Raw genomic sequence first — 14326 nt, forward strand, 5'->3', positions numbered from 1 at the left:
TGTGACTAATGATCTTGCTGCTTAGTAACCAATTAGGGTTCCATTAATAGTTGGTTTAACTCTATCTCACCGCAACACCCCTTTGGTGAAGTGTCTCAAAGCGACACCATGTGTTAGGCCATTGTCCGGCCCCTAGCAATAACACGTCCTTTTGTCCCTAGGGATGAAGGTGTAGGCTTCACATCTGAATATATGGAACCTATCGTAGGTCGGTTGTTTGCCTGACCATAGTGCATGTAGCACTTCAAGCCTGGTTGCTTTGGACGGTGCCAGATTTATCAGGTACACTGTCGTCTGCAATGCCTCTGCCCAGAATTCCAGCTTCAGTCCAGCTTGCTGGAGCATTGTCGTCACCCTCTCCTGGATTGTCTTGTTGATCCGTTCTGCCACTCCATTTCGCATGGGTGTGTAGGGAACGGTCTTTTGGTGTCGGATCCCTTTTCCGGACAGGTACTGTTTGAAGGCTCTGGAGGTGTACTCACCTCCGTTGTCGGATCGGAGTGTCTTCACTTTGTATCCTGACCGGTTCTCCACTCCAGATATCCATCGAATGAAGACCTCGAGCGCTTCGTCTTTGGACTTGATGGAGTATGCCCAACTAGGTCCCAGGTTTCATTCTCCGATAATGCTTGCGTCTCTTCCTCCATTGCGGCACACCAGTTCGCGTCTTTCACCACTTCTACGTAGCTCTCTGGCTCACACACTTCCGCCACTCGCATCATATACGCATAATGGTGCGCCATGTACTCATTATACCCGTATCTCTTTACGGGGTTCTTCAAGCGGGTAGATCGACGTAATTCGTGATTACCCGATTTCACGACCTTTTCGGCTATTGTCGACCTCTTCCGTGGAGGTTCCTTTTTAGTTTGCCCGTAGTCAGACTCGCTCCGATCTGACTTGGCACTGTCGAAGTCGTATTCCGGCATTTTCTTCTTGCCCTTCTCCTTGCATGTAAACCGTCTCCTCGGTTCTTTACGCGGGGACATCACGGCTGAGTCTCCACTACTCGTTGTCTCTTCAATAGGTTGGCCATTTCAGCCAAACCCCTCATTCAGCCCACTAAGCTGAAATGAGATTGGACTCTCTCTCAGAGCTCCAATTTCCTCATCATATCTGATTCGACCTTTTGTCCTTTCGCATACAACGCGGTGCCGGCTTGATTAGTGTCGAGGATAAACATCCTCCCTTCACGGCGCCCTTGTGCGATCACTCTACCTTCCTCTTCTATGAAGCAGCCGAGGTGCGTGAATCGAACTTGCATACCTTGGTCGACGATCTGTCCGACCAACACAAGGTTCTTGGTTATTGTCGAGACGTGCAATATGTTCATGAGTTTCCCTTTCTGGCCGACGTGGCTGAGGGGAACTTCTCCGACATGTTCAATGGTATGCGGAGTGTCGTCTCCCATTTCGACCACTCCTTGCGATTCCGGTTTCTCCAAGTACCAGAACCATTCCTCGTGACTCATCATATGATTTGACGCTCCGGAATCAACATACCACACCTCACTTGATTTCGAGGTGTTCACGGCCATAGAATTGGCCTTATGCTTCATTACGAAGGTTGGGCCCGATTTGTTTTCAGCTCGTTCAGAGCCTTCTGCGTAGTGCGATCTCTGACGCCTCTCTGCGTCTCTTTGGCTCGATCCGGATTTTTTCGAATCAGCTCTCTTTTTCTAGCACTCGCTCTCCTTGTGGCCTTTTTTGCCATAGTACCAACATTCCGATGCAGCCTTCTCTTGCCAGCTTCTGGCGCCGCCAAGACTCCCCCTGCTTGTGGAGGGTCCGGAATTGTTGTCGACACATCGATTATGCCACTTGTTCTGCTCTTGTCAGCCGCCTCCATTGCACATCGATTCGCCTTGTCCACCACGACCATAGGGCCTATCTTCCTCCGTGTACAGCATCTTGCCGTCAGCGTGCATACTCGTCGAAGCACTCATGTGATTTTCCTCCACGAGCAACATTGACTGAAGCTCGAAGAACGAAGGCGTATTCTCCCTCGTACAAACCGCCGTTCGGAAGGCTCCGAACCTGGACCCTAGCCCACCAAGGCAAACCTGCACCATTTCATCTTCCTCAATGTTCACATTGACGGAAGCGAGAGAATCACAGATTTCCTTGATTCGAGACGTGTAATTAGCCATAGACAAATCTTTCTGCTGGACATTGCTGAGCTCCTACCTAAGTTGTAGCTTCCTGGTAGTTATGCTTGTGGCGAAAATCTTTTTGAGATTCTCCCACGCGTCCTTTGGCGTCTTAGCATCCCGAATATAGCTCAAAAGCTGGCCGCTCACACATGTTGCAAAGCAGTAGAGAACTTTGCTTGCCGCTTGTTCCCAAGCCGGAAAATCTCTGTGTGTCGAATCGAGTGCTACATCATTAGCTCCTTCAACATAACTCCAGTAGCCATGGCCAAGCAAGTACTAGTGCATCTTGTACGACAAAGACGCATAGTTGCTCCTGTCGAGCTTCTCGGTCGGTAGCGAGCTTCCCATACCTCTGTCCATATTGCTATCTTTTTCTTTTCCGAACAAAAACGAAGAACAACTTCAACTCTGTTTTGTCGCAAGCTTTCCTTGTCGGCTGCAGAGGACTTCAACCCTCGCGTTCTGATATCATGTAAAAGAATAGCGTGTGCGGAAGCGTATGCGAAACACAGAGTACACAGTTCGGAGGAATTAGACAGTTCGGTAAAATGCAGAAAATGCAGAGATGGAGAGGGAGAGACAGAGACAGAGACAGAGACAGAGAAAGAAAGAAAGATGTATTAACGTCTTCTAAGGCCAAATTTGGCCCATGAGACAATTGGTTTACAACAATAGAGTATTTATCCAGTCATCATAACTAAAATAAAATTAAGTAAAAAAAATAGAACTTAAACTAAAAGAGTTCTAGTAGTGTACAATATGTAGTATACTCAAAAGTGACTATACACTAAGCCTAATTTTATTTCCACCCAAGCCTCTCGAAAAGAAGTGGGGGGTCAAAGGGTCTTGATGTGGGATCCAATGTAGAGAGTGCCCTAGCCATGGCTTCTAGGCGGTGTAGCTCACATTCCCTTATTTTCAATATTGCTTCCACATCACGTTGAGTTGCTTTGAAACCCGGCACCCGAGGACGTCTGGTTCTTCTCTGGTTTTCTGCCTCATCAATGGAAAGGCCGAGTGGTGCAAGTGTGTCGGCATTCGTTGTCTCCTCAGGTTCCTAAAAAACTGCATTTGTTACATGTTCGTGATCATTAGCAACATTATTGTCAACATTTTGTAATTTATTCTCTGTGTGTTGTTTTAGCTCTAGAATGTATTTGCCTAATTTCTTTATATCTAGAGTATCTAATAGTTTGGGGAGGGTGGGAGACGGACCAAGTATGTCTTGGTATTTTGCCCTTATCTCGGCATAGGTTGGACACTTGCATGTAAAGTGGTACTCATCCTCTATCTCTATGTGACATAACCTACATATCCTTTCCTCCCTAGGGACTCCACTAGTATGGCCATTTTCAATCTCAAGTTGGTGAGATGATATTCTAAGTTGTCCAATGGCAACCCTTAGTGCATGTGGTAAGAATACATCTAGATATTTTGGCCGCGTGATAAAACCTAACTCAGAGAAGTGCATGAAGTGTTTCTTATAGTACGACATTTTAGATGGGAGTGGCTCTAGTGGGGTGATCCATTTACACCGAGTGTAAATTTGCCATATTTCTTGGCGTATTACTTTATTGCGGTTCTCATGAGAGATTAGGGTGTTATCACTCGTGTGGTTGTACCTGAGGGGAGGTAGGTTATTAATGTCTAGACCATTCGCAAGAAGCCAAGTCACCATCATGCCATACCATGAGCTAGTATAGCCGGACTCATACAATGATCGAGAGGCCTTAAAGGCTTGATGAGATATTCTATCATGTGGTTGGCTATGTATCCTATCAATAAAGACTACAAGTTGAAAAAGTGCCTCTACTAGCATTGGGGGTAACGTGAACTCGGCCCTAATAATGTCATGTGGTACAGTCGATTTGCTTCGGAGTTGGCATGATAGCATCATCACCAATGGTCTCTCTAATTGCGTCCACATGAAGGATGGTAATCTTGGAGCCCAAACCGCTGATGCATACATGAGGGAGGGGGTCACTAATGAGTCAAAGAGCCACCCTTTAGTTCGTGGCTCTTGAAAGTGTGCTTGGTGGCATTGTCTCTCTAGGAGTGAGAGGGATGCATGTCCTCTCGTGAGTCTATCCTTCGCTGCCTGTGTCATCGAAAATTTACCTGAGCGGGCACTAAAAGTGACTCCGAGATAAACGTACGATCCAACCACCTCGACTGGGCTATGGGAGATAGTTAGGTGACACTTAGCTCTAACTTGGGCCGATGTGTGGAAGATAAGGACTTTCGTTTTCCCTAGATTCACTACCAATCCTCGTTGTACACAAAAGTCATCTAAGGCATTAAGGTGCCTCTGTAGGTCATGTTCGGATTCAGAGAGCAAAACTATGTCATCCGCATAGAGCAAGATACGAACCTGTGTATCCCCAAGGACCACTCCGGTGCCTCCCTCACGAGCAATAAAATCTGTGATCTCATCAATGTAGATCCCAAAAAGCGTCAGTGATAGGGGGCAACCTTGTTTTACACCAATAGTGCTAGTGAAACGATTGGATAGGCCACCTGGGCATCGGACACACCCGGACACTTGTTCATATAGTGCGTAGATGGCCCATACCATATCATCTGGTATCCTCAAGCTTTTAAGTCTATCAGACAACCGATCTCTAGGGACTGTGTCAAAGGCTTTGCGGAAGTCCACAAAATAACAATATAATCTCTTCTTGCGAGCCCTAGTTTGGTCAATTAGGCATCTAAGTGTGAAGATGTGATCAATAGTGGAGAAGGCTCGTCTAAAGCCAGCTTGTTCAGGCGCACGAAGGTTTAGGGTCTCCATGTAGTCGCTAAGCTCTGCTTCCATTACTGCACCATATAACTTAGCAAGGGCATGGCCTATCATAATGGTCCTATATGTATTTGGGTCCATGGGGTCCCCCCCTTTATGTATGGGGGTCATTGTATTCATAGTCCACTGTGGTGGAAAACCCTCCGCAAGGGCACGATTGAAGATTAGAGTTAGCAAGGGAGCTAGGCACTCTCTCGCATATATAATGTGTTCTGCTCGCAATCCTGTGTGGTCCATGGACTTCCTATGTTGTAATTTCTTTATGACCTTCATGACCCTAGAGGTCGTGAAAAGTGTCCCCGTGGTAGGCCGGGGTGTGGAAGGCATTGGAAAAGGTGGTTGGTTTGGGATTTGGTAAAGTCTCTCTGTATATGTGTGCCAAGTTTCGGGATCTTCGATGGGTGTTTGTGGTCTTGGCTCCCGTAGTCTCTTCCATGCCGTGGCGCAATCGCTACTCATGAGCATATGGTAGAGTTCCCAGTATTGGGATGCCTCCCACGCTCGTCTCTTACGACGTGTCATCTTACGCATTTCTTTGCGAGCTTGTATGGAGGTAATACTACCATTGAGTTGCGATACTGTAAGTTGTCTATGTAGGTCCCTACAATCCTCGTCATACCATTTATTTTGTGGCATTGATCCTGATCTACCTTGATTTGAATGTTTTGCATATGGGAAACTGCTAGCTGTTGCGGAGTGAAGGATGTGTGTGAGTTTTGTACTAAGGCTTTCTAACGGTAGAGAGGGATCAATGGAGGGGAGATGGGCCTGAACATGTTGAGAGTATATGTCAGAGAGCTCATGTGTGAAATGTATTGTGGTGTGATGGCATGGTTGACTAGACTTGGTGACCTTAGAGATATCACATTTTAGCTCGAAGTATAAGAAACTATGGTCTGCGCCAATAGGGCATGGGGCCACTCGGAAGGAGTTAATCATGTGGGTAGCTTCCAGGCACCCTATTAGATAGTCAACTGTGCTTTCCCCTCCTCCATGTGGGAAACATGTGAGCTCTTCCGAGCCCGGCCACTTAGCTAAACCATTATATATGACCATCTGGTGCCGACTGCCAAGTTCGAGCAGATGATGGCCAAAGCTCGTGGCGTCCGCACCTTGATCCTTTGATCTACGTGTGGTGCCTATGTCTAAAGGATCAACATTTACCATTTCTAGGTTTCTATTCATCTGAAGTACTGTGCATTGTCGGGATTGGGTTCTCGCATTGAAGTCTCCTACAAGAAATACTTCTCCTTGGGAAGAATATCGGATTATGTCATCCGATAGGGGTTCGTATGGAGAAGGCCCATGTGGCATTCCTTCATCGACTAATCTCGTCAAGCCACTAATATTATAACGGGGTCCTTTTGGGGGAAAGTAACAAATGGCGAAAAATACTGCATGGTCTTTGCTTGTGGAGACTTTCACCCACATAAAATGAGCTTCTGGGTCTATCTTCATTATTTCTATCCTATTATGTAGCTCTCTACGAAATAGTATCGCGACACCTCCAGATCCCCTAGTAGTGTGTCGACGTGAGGTTTGTCTAAAAGCGGACTCCCAACGGAATCCTTCGACCCGTGGGAGTCCTCTATTTGGGCTCTGATGTGTTTCTACCAAGAAAAGTATATCAGATACCTTTAGTATCTCCTCTAGGCGGCCGGGGTGTGCCCAGAGTGCGCCATTACAATTCCATAGGGTCATCCTAAGTGCATTTTCTGTCACATGGGCCACACGCCGTCAGTTAGTAGTGCGATCATTTATGATCACTCGCCCGTCTCGGTAAAAGGCGCGATGGCCTTCTTTACGAGCTTGCATAACTCGTGGCATACAACTCTTGCGATGCTCAATTTGCATCTTAGTGAGGTCTTCATCGAGATAGATGGGGTCCCCATCCATTCCTCGAAGGATTGGTCTCTTCTTAAAGAAAGTGATTCTAGAGTCTAAGTCTTTAAATTGAAGGACTAAGGCTCTCTTCCTAGTTGTGTCACGCCCGGCCCTCCATGCTTTGGTGATAGGTAGGGCCTCTGTGTACCCTAACATTTTCCCAAGTGTTTGTGCGTCCTCATTTGGGGATGCACCTTCCTTGAGCCCAATGACACGTACATTTAAGCGTCGGGCCTGACGCATTTTCTCTTCTTCAAGGGTGGTATTAACAATATTTTCAACTTTTATTTCTTTTTTAATGTTTCTTTTAACCACATCTACCCAACCCGTTTTAGCTAACTCTATGTTATTATTAACTTCCTCTTTAACTTTTTTAATTTCGTCCTTTATATCCTCTATAGAGGATATTTCACCGTCTTCTCGAGATACCTCGATGTCCTTAAGTTGTTTTTTAAGGTCAATGTTTTCTACTTTAAGTTGTTCTATTTCGGCCTTGAGGGCGTCTTTTTCCTCTCTATCTTTTTTCTTGTGGGTTTCGGTGTCTTTCACCCATTTTTTCATATCCATCTCTATTTTTGTTAAATGATTAAACATATCTAAAAAGTCCTCCTTACTTATAGCCTCGTCTTGTATATCCTTAAGTTCCTTAGTCCGTCTAGACGTCATTGTGGTGTCAATAAGAAAAAAAAGGTAAAATAAATGGGTTCGAGACTTAGCCGAGTTTGTGTGTGTGTCGCAATCACATCGGCATTTTGTAGCACGCGACGAGCACACCAAAAGAACCCACCCACGAACTCATCGAGAAAAAGGCACTTCACCACAACAAGAGCGGAGAAGAAAACACCCCGGGACGGCGACGGTGACGGTGGCAGTCGTCAAACGACGGTAGACGACGGCAGCAGACGGCAGAAGACGGTAGACGACTGTAGAATGTAGAAGGCGGCTGCAGACGATGGCAGACGGCGACGGCCGCAGATAACGACAGCGACGGCGACGGCGACGGCGACGACACTAGCCGGCGATAGAGCAGAGAGAGACGAGGAAGCGAGCGAGAGAGAGAGAGAGAGTAGACGGTGACGGTTGCAGCGGCTGCAGACAACGGCTGTAGACGACGGCGACGGCGACGACAGCGACAACAACGCAACGGCAGAGAGAGCCGTTAGAGCAAGAGAGAGAGACAGAGCAAAAAACAGAAAACTCAAATTCAAAATAGTGACTCTTTGTCTACATACACCGTGCTCAGTGAGCACCTTTTATACAAGCCCTAACAATTGAGCTGACACAAGTACTGACAGTACTTGACGCTCATACATGAGCCGCTACACTCACTCCCAAATTTATTCCTTTCGAGGAATATCTTTCTAACGGCCTCGAGGTGTTCACACCGTTACAGCTTACGTTATGCGTAATGTTTTACGCACCCAGTCTATGCACTGGGTTACGCACCAACATTGAGCTTGTCACTCAACACTTGGAATTGGTAATGGTTCTAATAAACCATATGGATGATGCCTTGGCATTTTCGCTCTGCAACATGTATCACAAGTCCAAACAAAATCTTCGACAAATTACCACATATGGGGCCACCAGAATAATCGTTGTACTAAGTCTAATGTCTTAGTACTACCACAATGCCTAGTTGTATATGTGTCATGACAATTTTGGACTACTCGAAGCCGGCAAGAACCATTAGGAACATACAAGAGTTTTTTAAAGAATAGTAATCCATCATGGTATTTGAATTGTCGATAGTCCATACCTAGTTGTTGCGACTGTGAACAAGATGCTCGAGAGGGACCAATTTGTGCTAGAATGGCTTGGGCAAAAGCATCTGTCTTCAAGTCCTCACGTATGGTATCAATAACGTGGGAATCAACGGGCATGCCAAAGACCTATGTTGCTTGCAGTCATGCCGGTCCCAAGATTACTTGTTTTTGGTTATTGAAAGTTGGCTCGCCGGGACGCGGTGCTAGATATGAACGTCGTGATAACGCATCTACCTTCCCTTGGTGCTTCCCCGGACGATATGTAATTTTGAAGTTGAAACGCGTGAGTAATTGGGCCCACCGAGCTTGACATCGATTTAACACACGAGCGTCTTGAAAGTAGGCAAGGTTCTTGTGGTCACTGAATACAGTGACTTGATGAGAGGATCCCTCTAGAAAATGCCTCCATTGTGTAAAAGAGTCCACTATTGCTAATAGCTCCTTATCATGAATTTCATAGTTGATTTCGGCGGCGTCAAACTTGCGTGAGTGGAAAGCCACAGGATGTAGCTTTTCATGATTACCTTGTTGTGACAGAATGCAACCCAATGCGAAATCCGATGCGTCAGCTTCAATGATGAATGGTTTTTCTGGATCAACGTGAGCTAGAATAGGAGCCGATGTAAATGCCTTCTTAAGATTCTCAAAAGCCATGTCCGCTTCTTCAGACCAAATGAACGATTGTCCCTTCTTAGTAAGTTGTGTAAGAGGCAAAACAAGCTTTGGGCAATCCTTTATAAACTTGCGGTAGAAATTGGCAAAGCCTAAAAAGAATTGCACATCTTGCAACGAACGCGGAGTTTGCCACTCTACCATTGTTTTGACCTTAGCTGGATCCATGGAGATGCCTTCCAAGGAGATGACATAGCCTAGAAATTCCACCTGGTTGCACTCGAAACTACATTTTGCTAGCTTTGCATAAAGACTATGTTCTCGAAGTTGTTTTAGTACTAACAGTACATGAGAATCATGCTCTTCTTGGGTCTTTGAATAAACCAGTAGATCATCCAAATAGATGATCAAACAAATATCCAAGAGATCTCAGAATATATCATTTGCCATGTGCTGGAAAACTGTTGGCGCATTAGTGAGGCCGAACGGCATGACTGTATACTCGAAGTGCCCATATTTGGTGCAAAATGCGGTCTTCCATTCATCTCCTGGTCGGATTTGTACGAGGTTATATGCTCCCCGTAAGTTGATCTTCATGAAGAACCTTGCACCATTGATCCGTTCTAAAAGACTTGAGATAAGGGAAAGTGCATACCTATTCCTGATTGTGACCTTATTCAAGCCACGGTAATCCACAACCAGACGAAATGATCCATCTTTTTTCTTGACGAAGAAAATGGGTGCGCCGGCTGGAGATTTCGAATCTCGAATGAAACCATTTGCCAAATTCTCCTCTATATAGGCTTGAAGGACTTCCAGCTCAGTTGGTGACAAATTGTAGATCGGTCCCCATGGTGGCTCTTTTCCCAGTTGCAAATCGATGGGGCAATCATACGGTCAATGGTGAGGAAGCTTACTGGCTTGTACTTTATCGAACACATCGGCATAATGATGATACTTCTCTGGAAGTTGAACGGTGGACTCCTCTTTAGTGGTGCTGGAGGGTTTTACTGATATTGCGAAGAGAAACATTTCTTCCTTGCGTCCTTCCTCACGCAACTGATGTAGCAAAATGGTTGCAATCTTATGAGTAGATCCTCGGGTTTGTCGACACCAGATTTCTCTTGTTCTCCAATCTATGTCTGGGTTATGTAATTCGAACCATGGTAATCCCAAAACAATGGGATGTTTTGGGATACTAATTATATTAAATGATATTACACGCGCTAAGTTATCTAGGACAATATTAACGGGCTTTGACTCTTCTATGATATTTCCGGAAGCGATGGGACGACCATCAATGACTACTACAGAGGTTGGACACGGGAGTTTTCTTAGGGATATCTGATGAGCTTAGGCAAAATTCCTATCCATGAAGCAAGAGTTGGCTCCGGAATCTAAGAGTGCTAAGATATGTACTGGAGGAGTACTTTTAGTACTAACCATTACTTGAGCTAAGAACACATTGCTAACTTGCTTAGAAGAAATGGAACCACTACTGGGTTGCACAGATCTAGGGTCGTCCAACCAAATGGCTCCTATTTTGGCTGGACTTAATCGTTTAAATCTTCTTCTAGTTTACTAAGGATTTCAAATTTGTTTGAAAGGCTCGGGCTATTAGGACTATTGGACACACCTAGAGAAATAGACTTGAGTTTAGTACTATTAGTACTAGCGGTTATTTGATTTACCTGCCTTTTTGGCCGATGGGGACAGTTCACTGCAATATGCCCCGGTCCCCCGCAATATAGACATAGTCGATTTGCCCAGCGTTGCTACTTTTCTTCTTCCGATAGTGGCCCGCGACGACGTGTGGTGTCGATTTCCATTGGAGTTAGAGTATTTGTTGGAGATGCATTATATGACTCCCTCAGAAAAGGTTTCGCTACCACTAAGGCGTAGGTGGACTCTAATCTTGCCCTTGGCATCTGGAATTGCCGTTCCAAACATCGTTCGAAAAGACGGTTGTCGCATCTCACCGCACGACTGATTGCTTCTGTTAATGACTTTGGTTCTTCGGGGAAGGTCGAGAGTAAATCCTTGACATCGTTGCGTAAACCATAATGAAATTGCTCCATCAATGCTTGATCATCCCAAGGGATATCGGTAGCGAGTAGGCGGACGTATGCGGAGGCTAGACAATCACCTTGGCGTAATCGCCAGATTTTGTTGATTACAATTCTTATGTTGTCAGTATCTCCAAAACAGGCTTTAAACTCACTTATAAATTCTTCAAAATTGTTTAGTAATGGAGATTCCTTTTCTAACAACGAAGCGAACCATGCCAACGTTGAGCCACTAAGTAGGGTGCCTAGTAGTCCCACTCGTGATGCTTCAGTGGGATATCGAGAAGGATGCATTTGAATCACTAAACGTACCTGGTTCAAAAAACCTCTAAATTGTGATCGAGTCCCATCAAATTTTGCGGGAAGACTGATCTTGGGTTCTTTGTGAATCCCTTGAGTGTTTGATCCTTATTGTTGTAATGATACAATAGGCGCTTCAAGTTGTTGTACACGTAACATCAGCTCCCCGTGTTGTTGTTGTTTTTCCAACGTTATTTGTTGAAGATCCCCCAACAAACGGTGATTTTCTTGTTCTAGTGCTACAAATTTCTCCTTTAAGCATTGGAGCTCTGAGAAAACAGATTGGTATTCCTGAGTACTAACAATTTCCATTTTACTAGGGAGGATAAGAGGATTAGTATGAAGGGAAGAAAGGGGTAAGAAGATGAGGGAAACTGAAAAGAAGACCGGAAAAAGGGGATATGTAAGAAGATAAAAGGAAGAGGAGGAAAGGAGGAGATGGAAGGAGGACCGAAATTGGTTCAAACTGTTAGGATCAGTACTAAGACAGAGAAGGAATTAGTACAAAAAGATGAGGAATTAGTACTAAAAAATGAGGATTAGTAGTAAGAGAGTTGTAGAACTCTCGAGAGAAGGAAAGAGTGAGTGAGAGAGAGAATGATGATAAAAGATATATATTATGTGAAGAGAGTATACAATAGTAGCTAGGAGTCTTAAGATTGGCATTGAACTGATTTGGTTCGAAATAATGCCTTGTGCCTCCTTTTATAGTATTCTCAAGAGTACTCTTGAAGTTTCTAGAATGGTCCAGGGAAATCTGGAATATACATCAATTTTCTATAATAAAGCTTAAATGAAAATAATATCCTACATATTACAATAGATAGTATAATGTTCAAGAGCTCAACCTATGTAACCTAAGGTCATGGGTTCAAGGCTTGCCATATCATGACACTTGGCCTCTTCCTCTGTTGGGGCCCGTGTGAGTTGACGTCGTAGACTCTGGAACCACAAACTGAAATCTGCTACAGATTCTTTTGGAAGTTGCTTGATCGTATAAAACTATACTGTCCGATAATTTCACGTTGCGGCATGCTCCGATGGAAGAACCGCAAGAACGTCGATTGCAGTTGGTCGAATGTTGTGAATGTTGCTAAATCCAGCTAGGAGTGCCAGCACGCAACCCGACCATCCAAGGTTAGCCTGAACTCAGTGATCTTCGATTCGTGGGCTTCCGCTTCTGGAAATTGTTGTGTCATGTGGTTAGTGTTCCACGGTGTGGGCTACTGTGAAGCTTGGTCACACTATATTGGTCTTGTTGCGATAAGTCTTCGTAATCAACACCGCTCTGTTCTGTGAGCATGGAGTCTACCGTGTACTCCTGAAGAGAGGGGGTACGGTCGTTGAGGCAGGCTTTCCGCGTAGCGCGTTCTTCCGTTGTCGTAGTGTATTTTGTACACTACGTGAAAAACGTATATAGTATTAGATTCAATAAAAAATGAAGAAATAGAAGAAAATAGCAAAATAAATGGAACATGCATAGGGCAAGATTCGAACCTTGCACCTCCATGTTAATAATGTAATGTCTTACCATTACACTAGCATTTCATTAGTGTTAAAGCATAGATGTCCCACATAGAAAGGTAAATTCACGCTAGGATAAACATTAGAAAAACGTATAACAAAAGAAAAAGCTACACATACACATCTAGCGTGCATGATAAAAAACGCACAAGTTAGAAAAAGCATGATCACTTTAGATAAAGCATATAGTCTATCTATAGGAAAAGCATGGGGTCTATAGTTAGAGAAAAAGCATGGATTACTAAGACTTCCTCATCACTACATAAGGATGGGAAGCACAATGTAATTGGGTGTGAAATACTTGGAAACTGGATATGTTTCTAAAAAACACCAATTAATAAACTATACTCGTGGGATTCACGAGGATTCTATATCATTCTCTTTCAACCCAAATTTATATTCTTATATTCATATTGATTAATCAAATACAATACACTCGTGGGATTCACGAGTTTGCTATAACTCTTTCTTACAACATATTTATATTCTTATTAGCCTTAAAACTCTCCTCTTCCTAGTCCAAAACCCCAGCGGTTCCCACCCGACTCACGCAACGATCCGGAGCCAAAAGGCACGACACCGTCTGTCGGGTAATGGATCTAGTCAGTGGTCGATCTTGTCGAGTAGGTTCTCTCACACATCAACGGCTAGACATCCATTCCTTGTTGCTCGGTTGCGAGGATTCACAAATCACCAGGCGTGCCAAAAGTGTTACCGGTTAGGAACACTGCCCACCCTCAGTCCTTCAGGCTAGGTTTCAAGGTGATCGTGGTGCAAGCGAATATGAATGCGTAGTGCGTGAAACGTAAGGGCTTTACACAGCAGAGCGGGGTCAAAAGGCGTAAGGGAGACGGCTACAACCAAGCCTCCGATTGTACGTGGATATGCAACACGCACTTACCCTATGCTTACTGCTACACAGTCGTGTACAAAGAATGAAGGATGAAAGACAAGAGACTAATAGACAGAATACCAAGATTAGAGAAGACAGAAATTATATTAAATGATGCTCTCAAAAATACATTAGTTGTTTATAATGTTCTTTCACCCTTTATATACACAGGGCTTTTGATCAGTTACGCTTCCCGTGTGAACCGTTACATGCATTACTTTAACGCCCCTAATACACTAATCTATTTACAATGCGTTATGGCTGGTGGTTACAATTCCAATGGACAACAATAATGCTAAAGTTGGGCCTAGGTTAGGTTCGAAGGACCGG

The sequence above is a fragment of the Azolla caroliniana genome, unplaced genomic scaffold (assembly GCF_043228905.1).
Source record: "Azolla caroliniana isolate FFs.n. ecotype wild unplaced genomic scaffold, voAzoCaro1.0.p SCAF_20, whole genome shotgun sequence".
Classification (NCBI taxonomy): domain Eukaryota; kingdom Viridiplantae; phylum Streptophyta; class Polypodiopsida; order Salviniales; family Salviniaceae; genus Azolla; species Azolla caroliniana.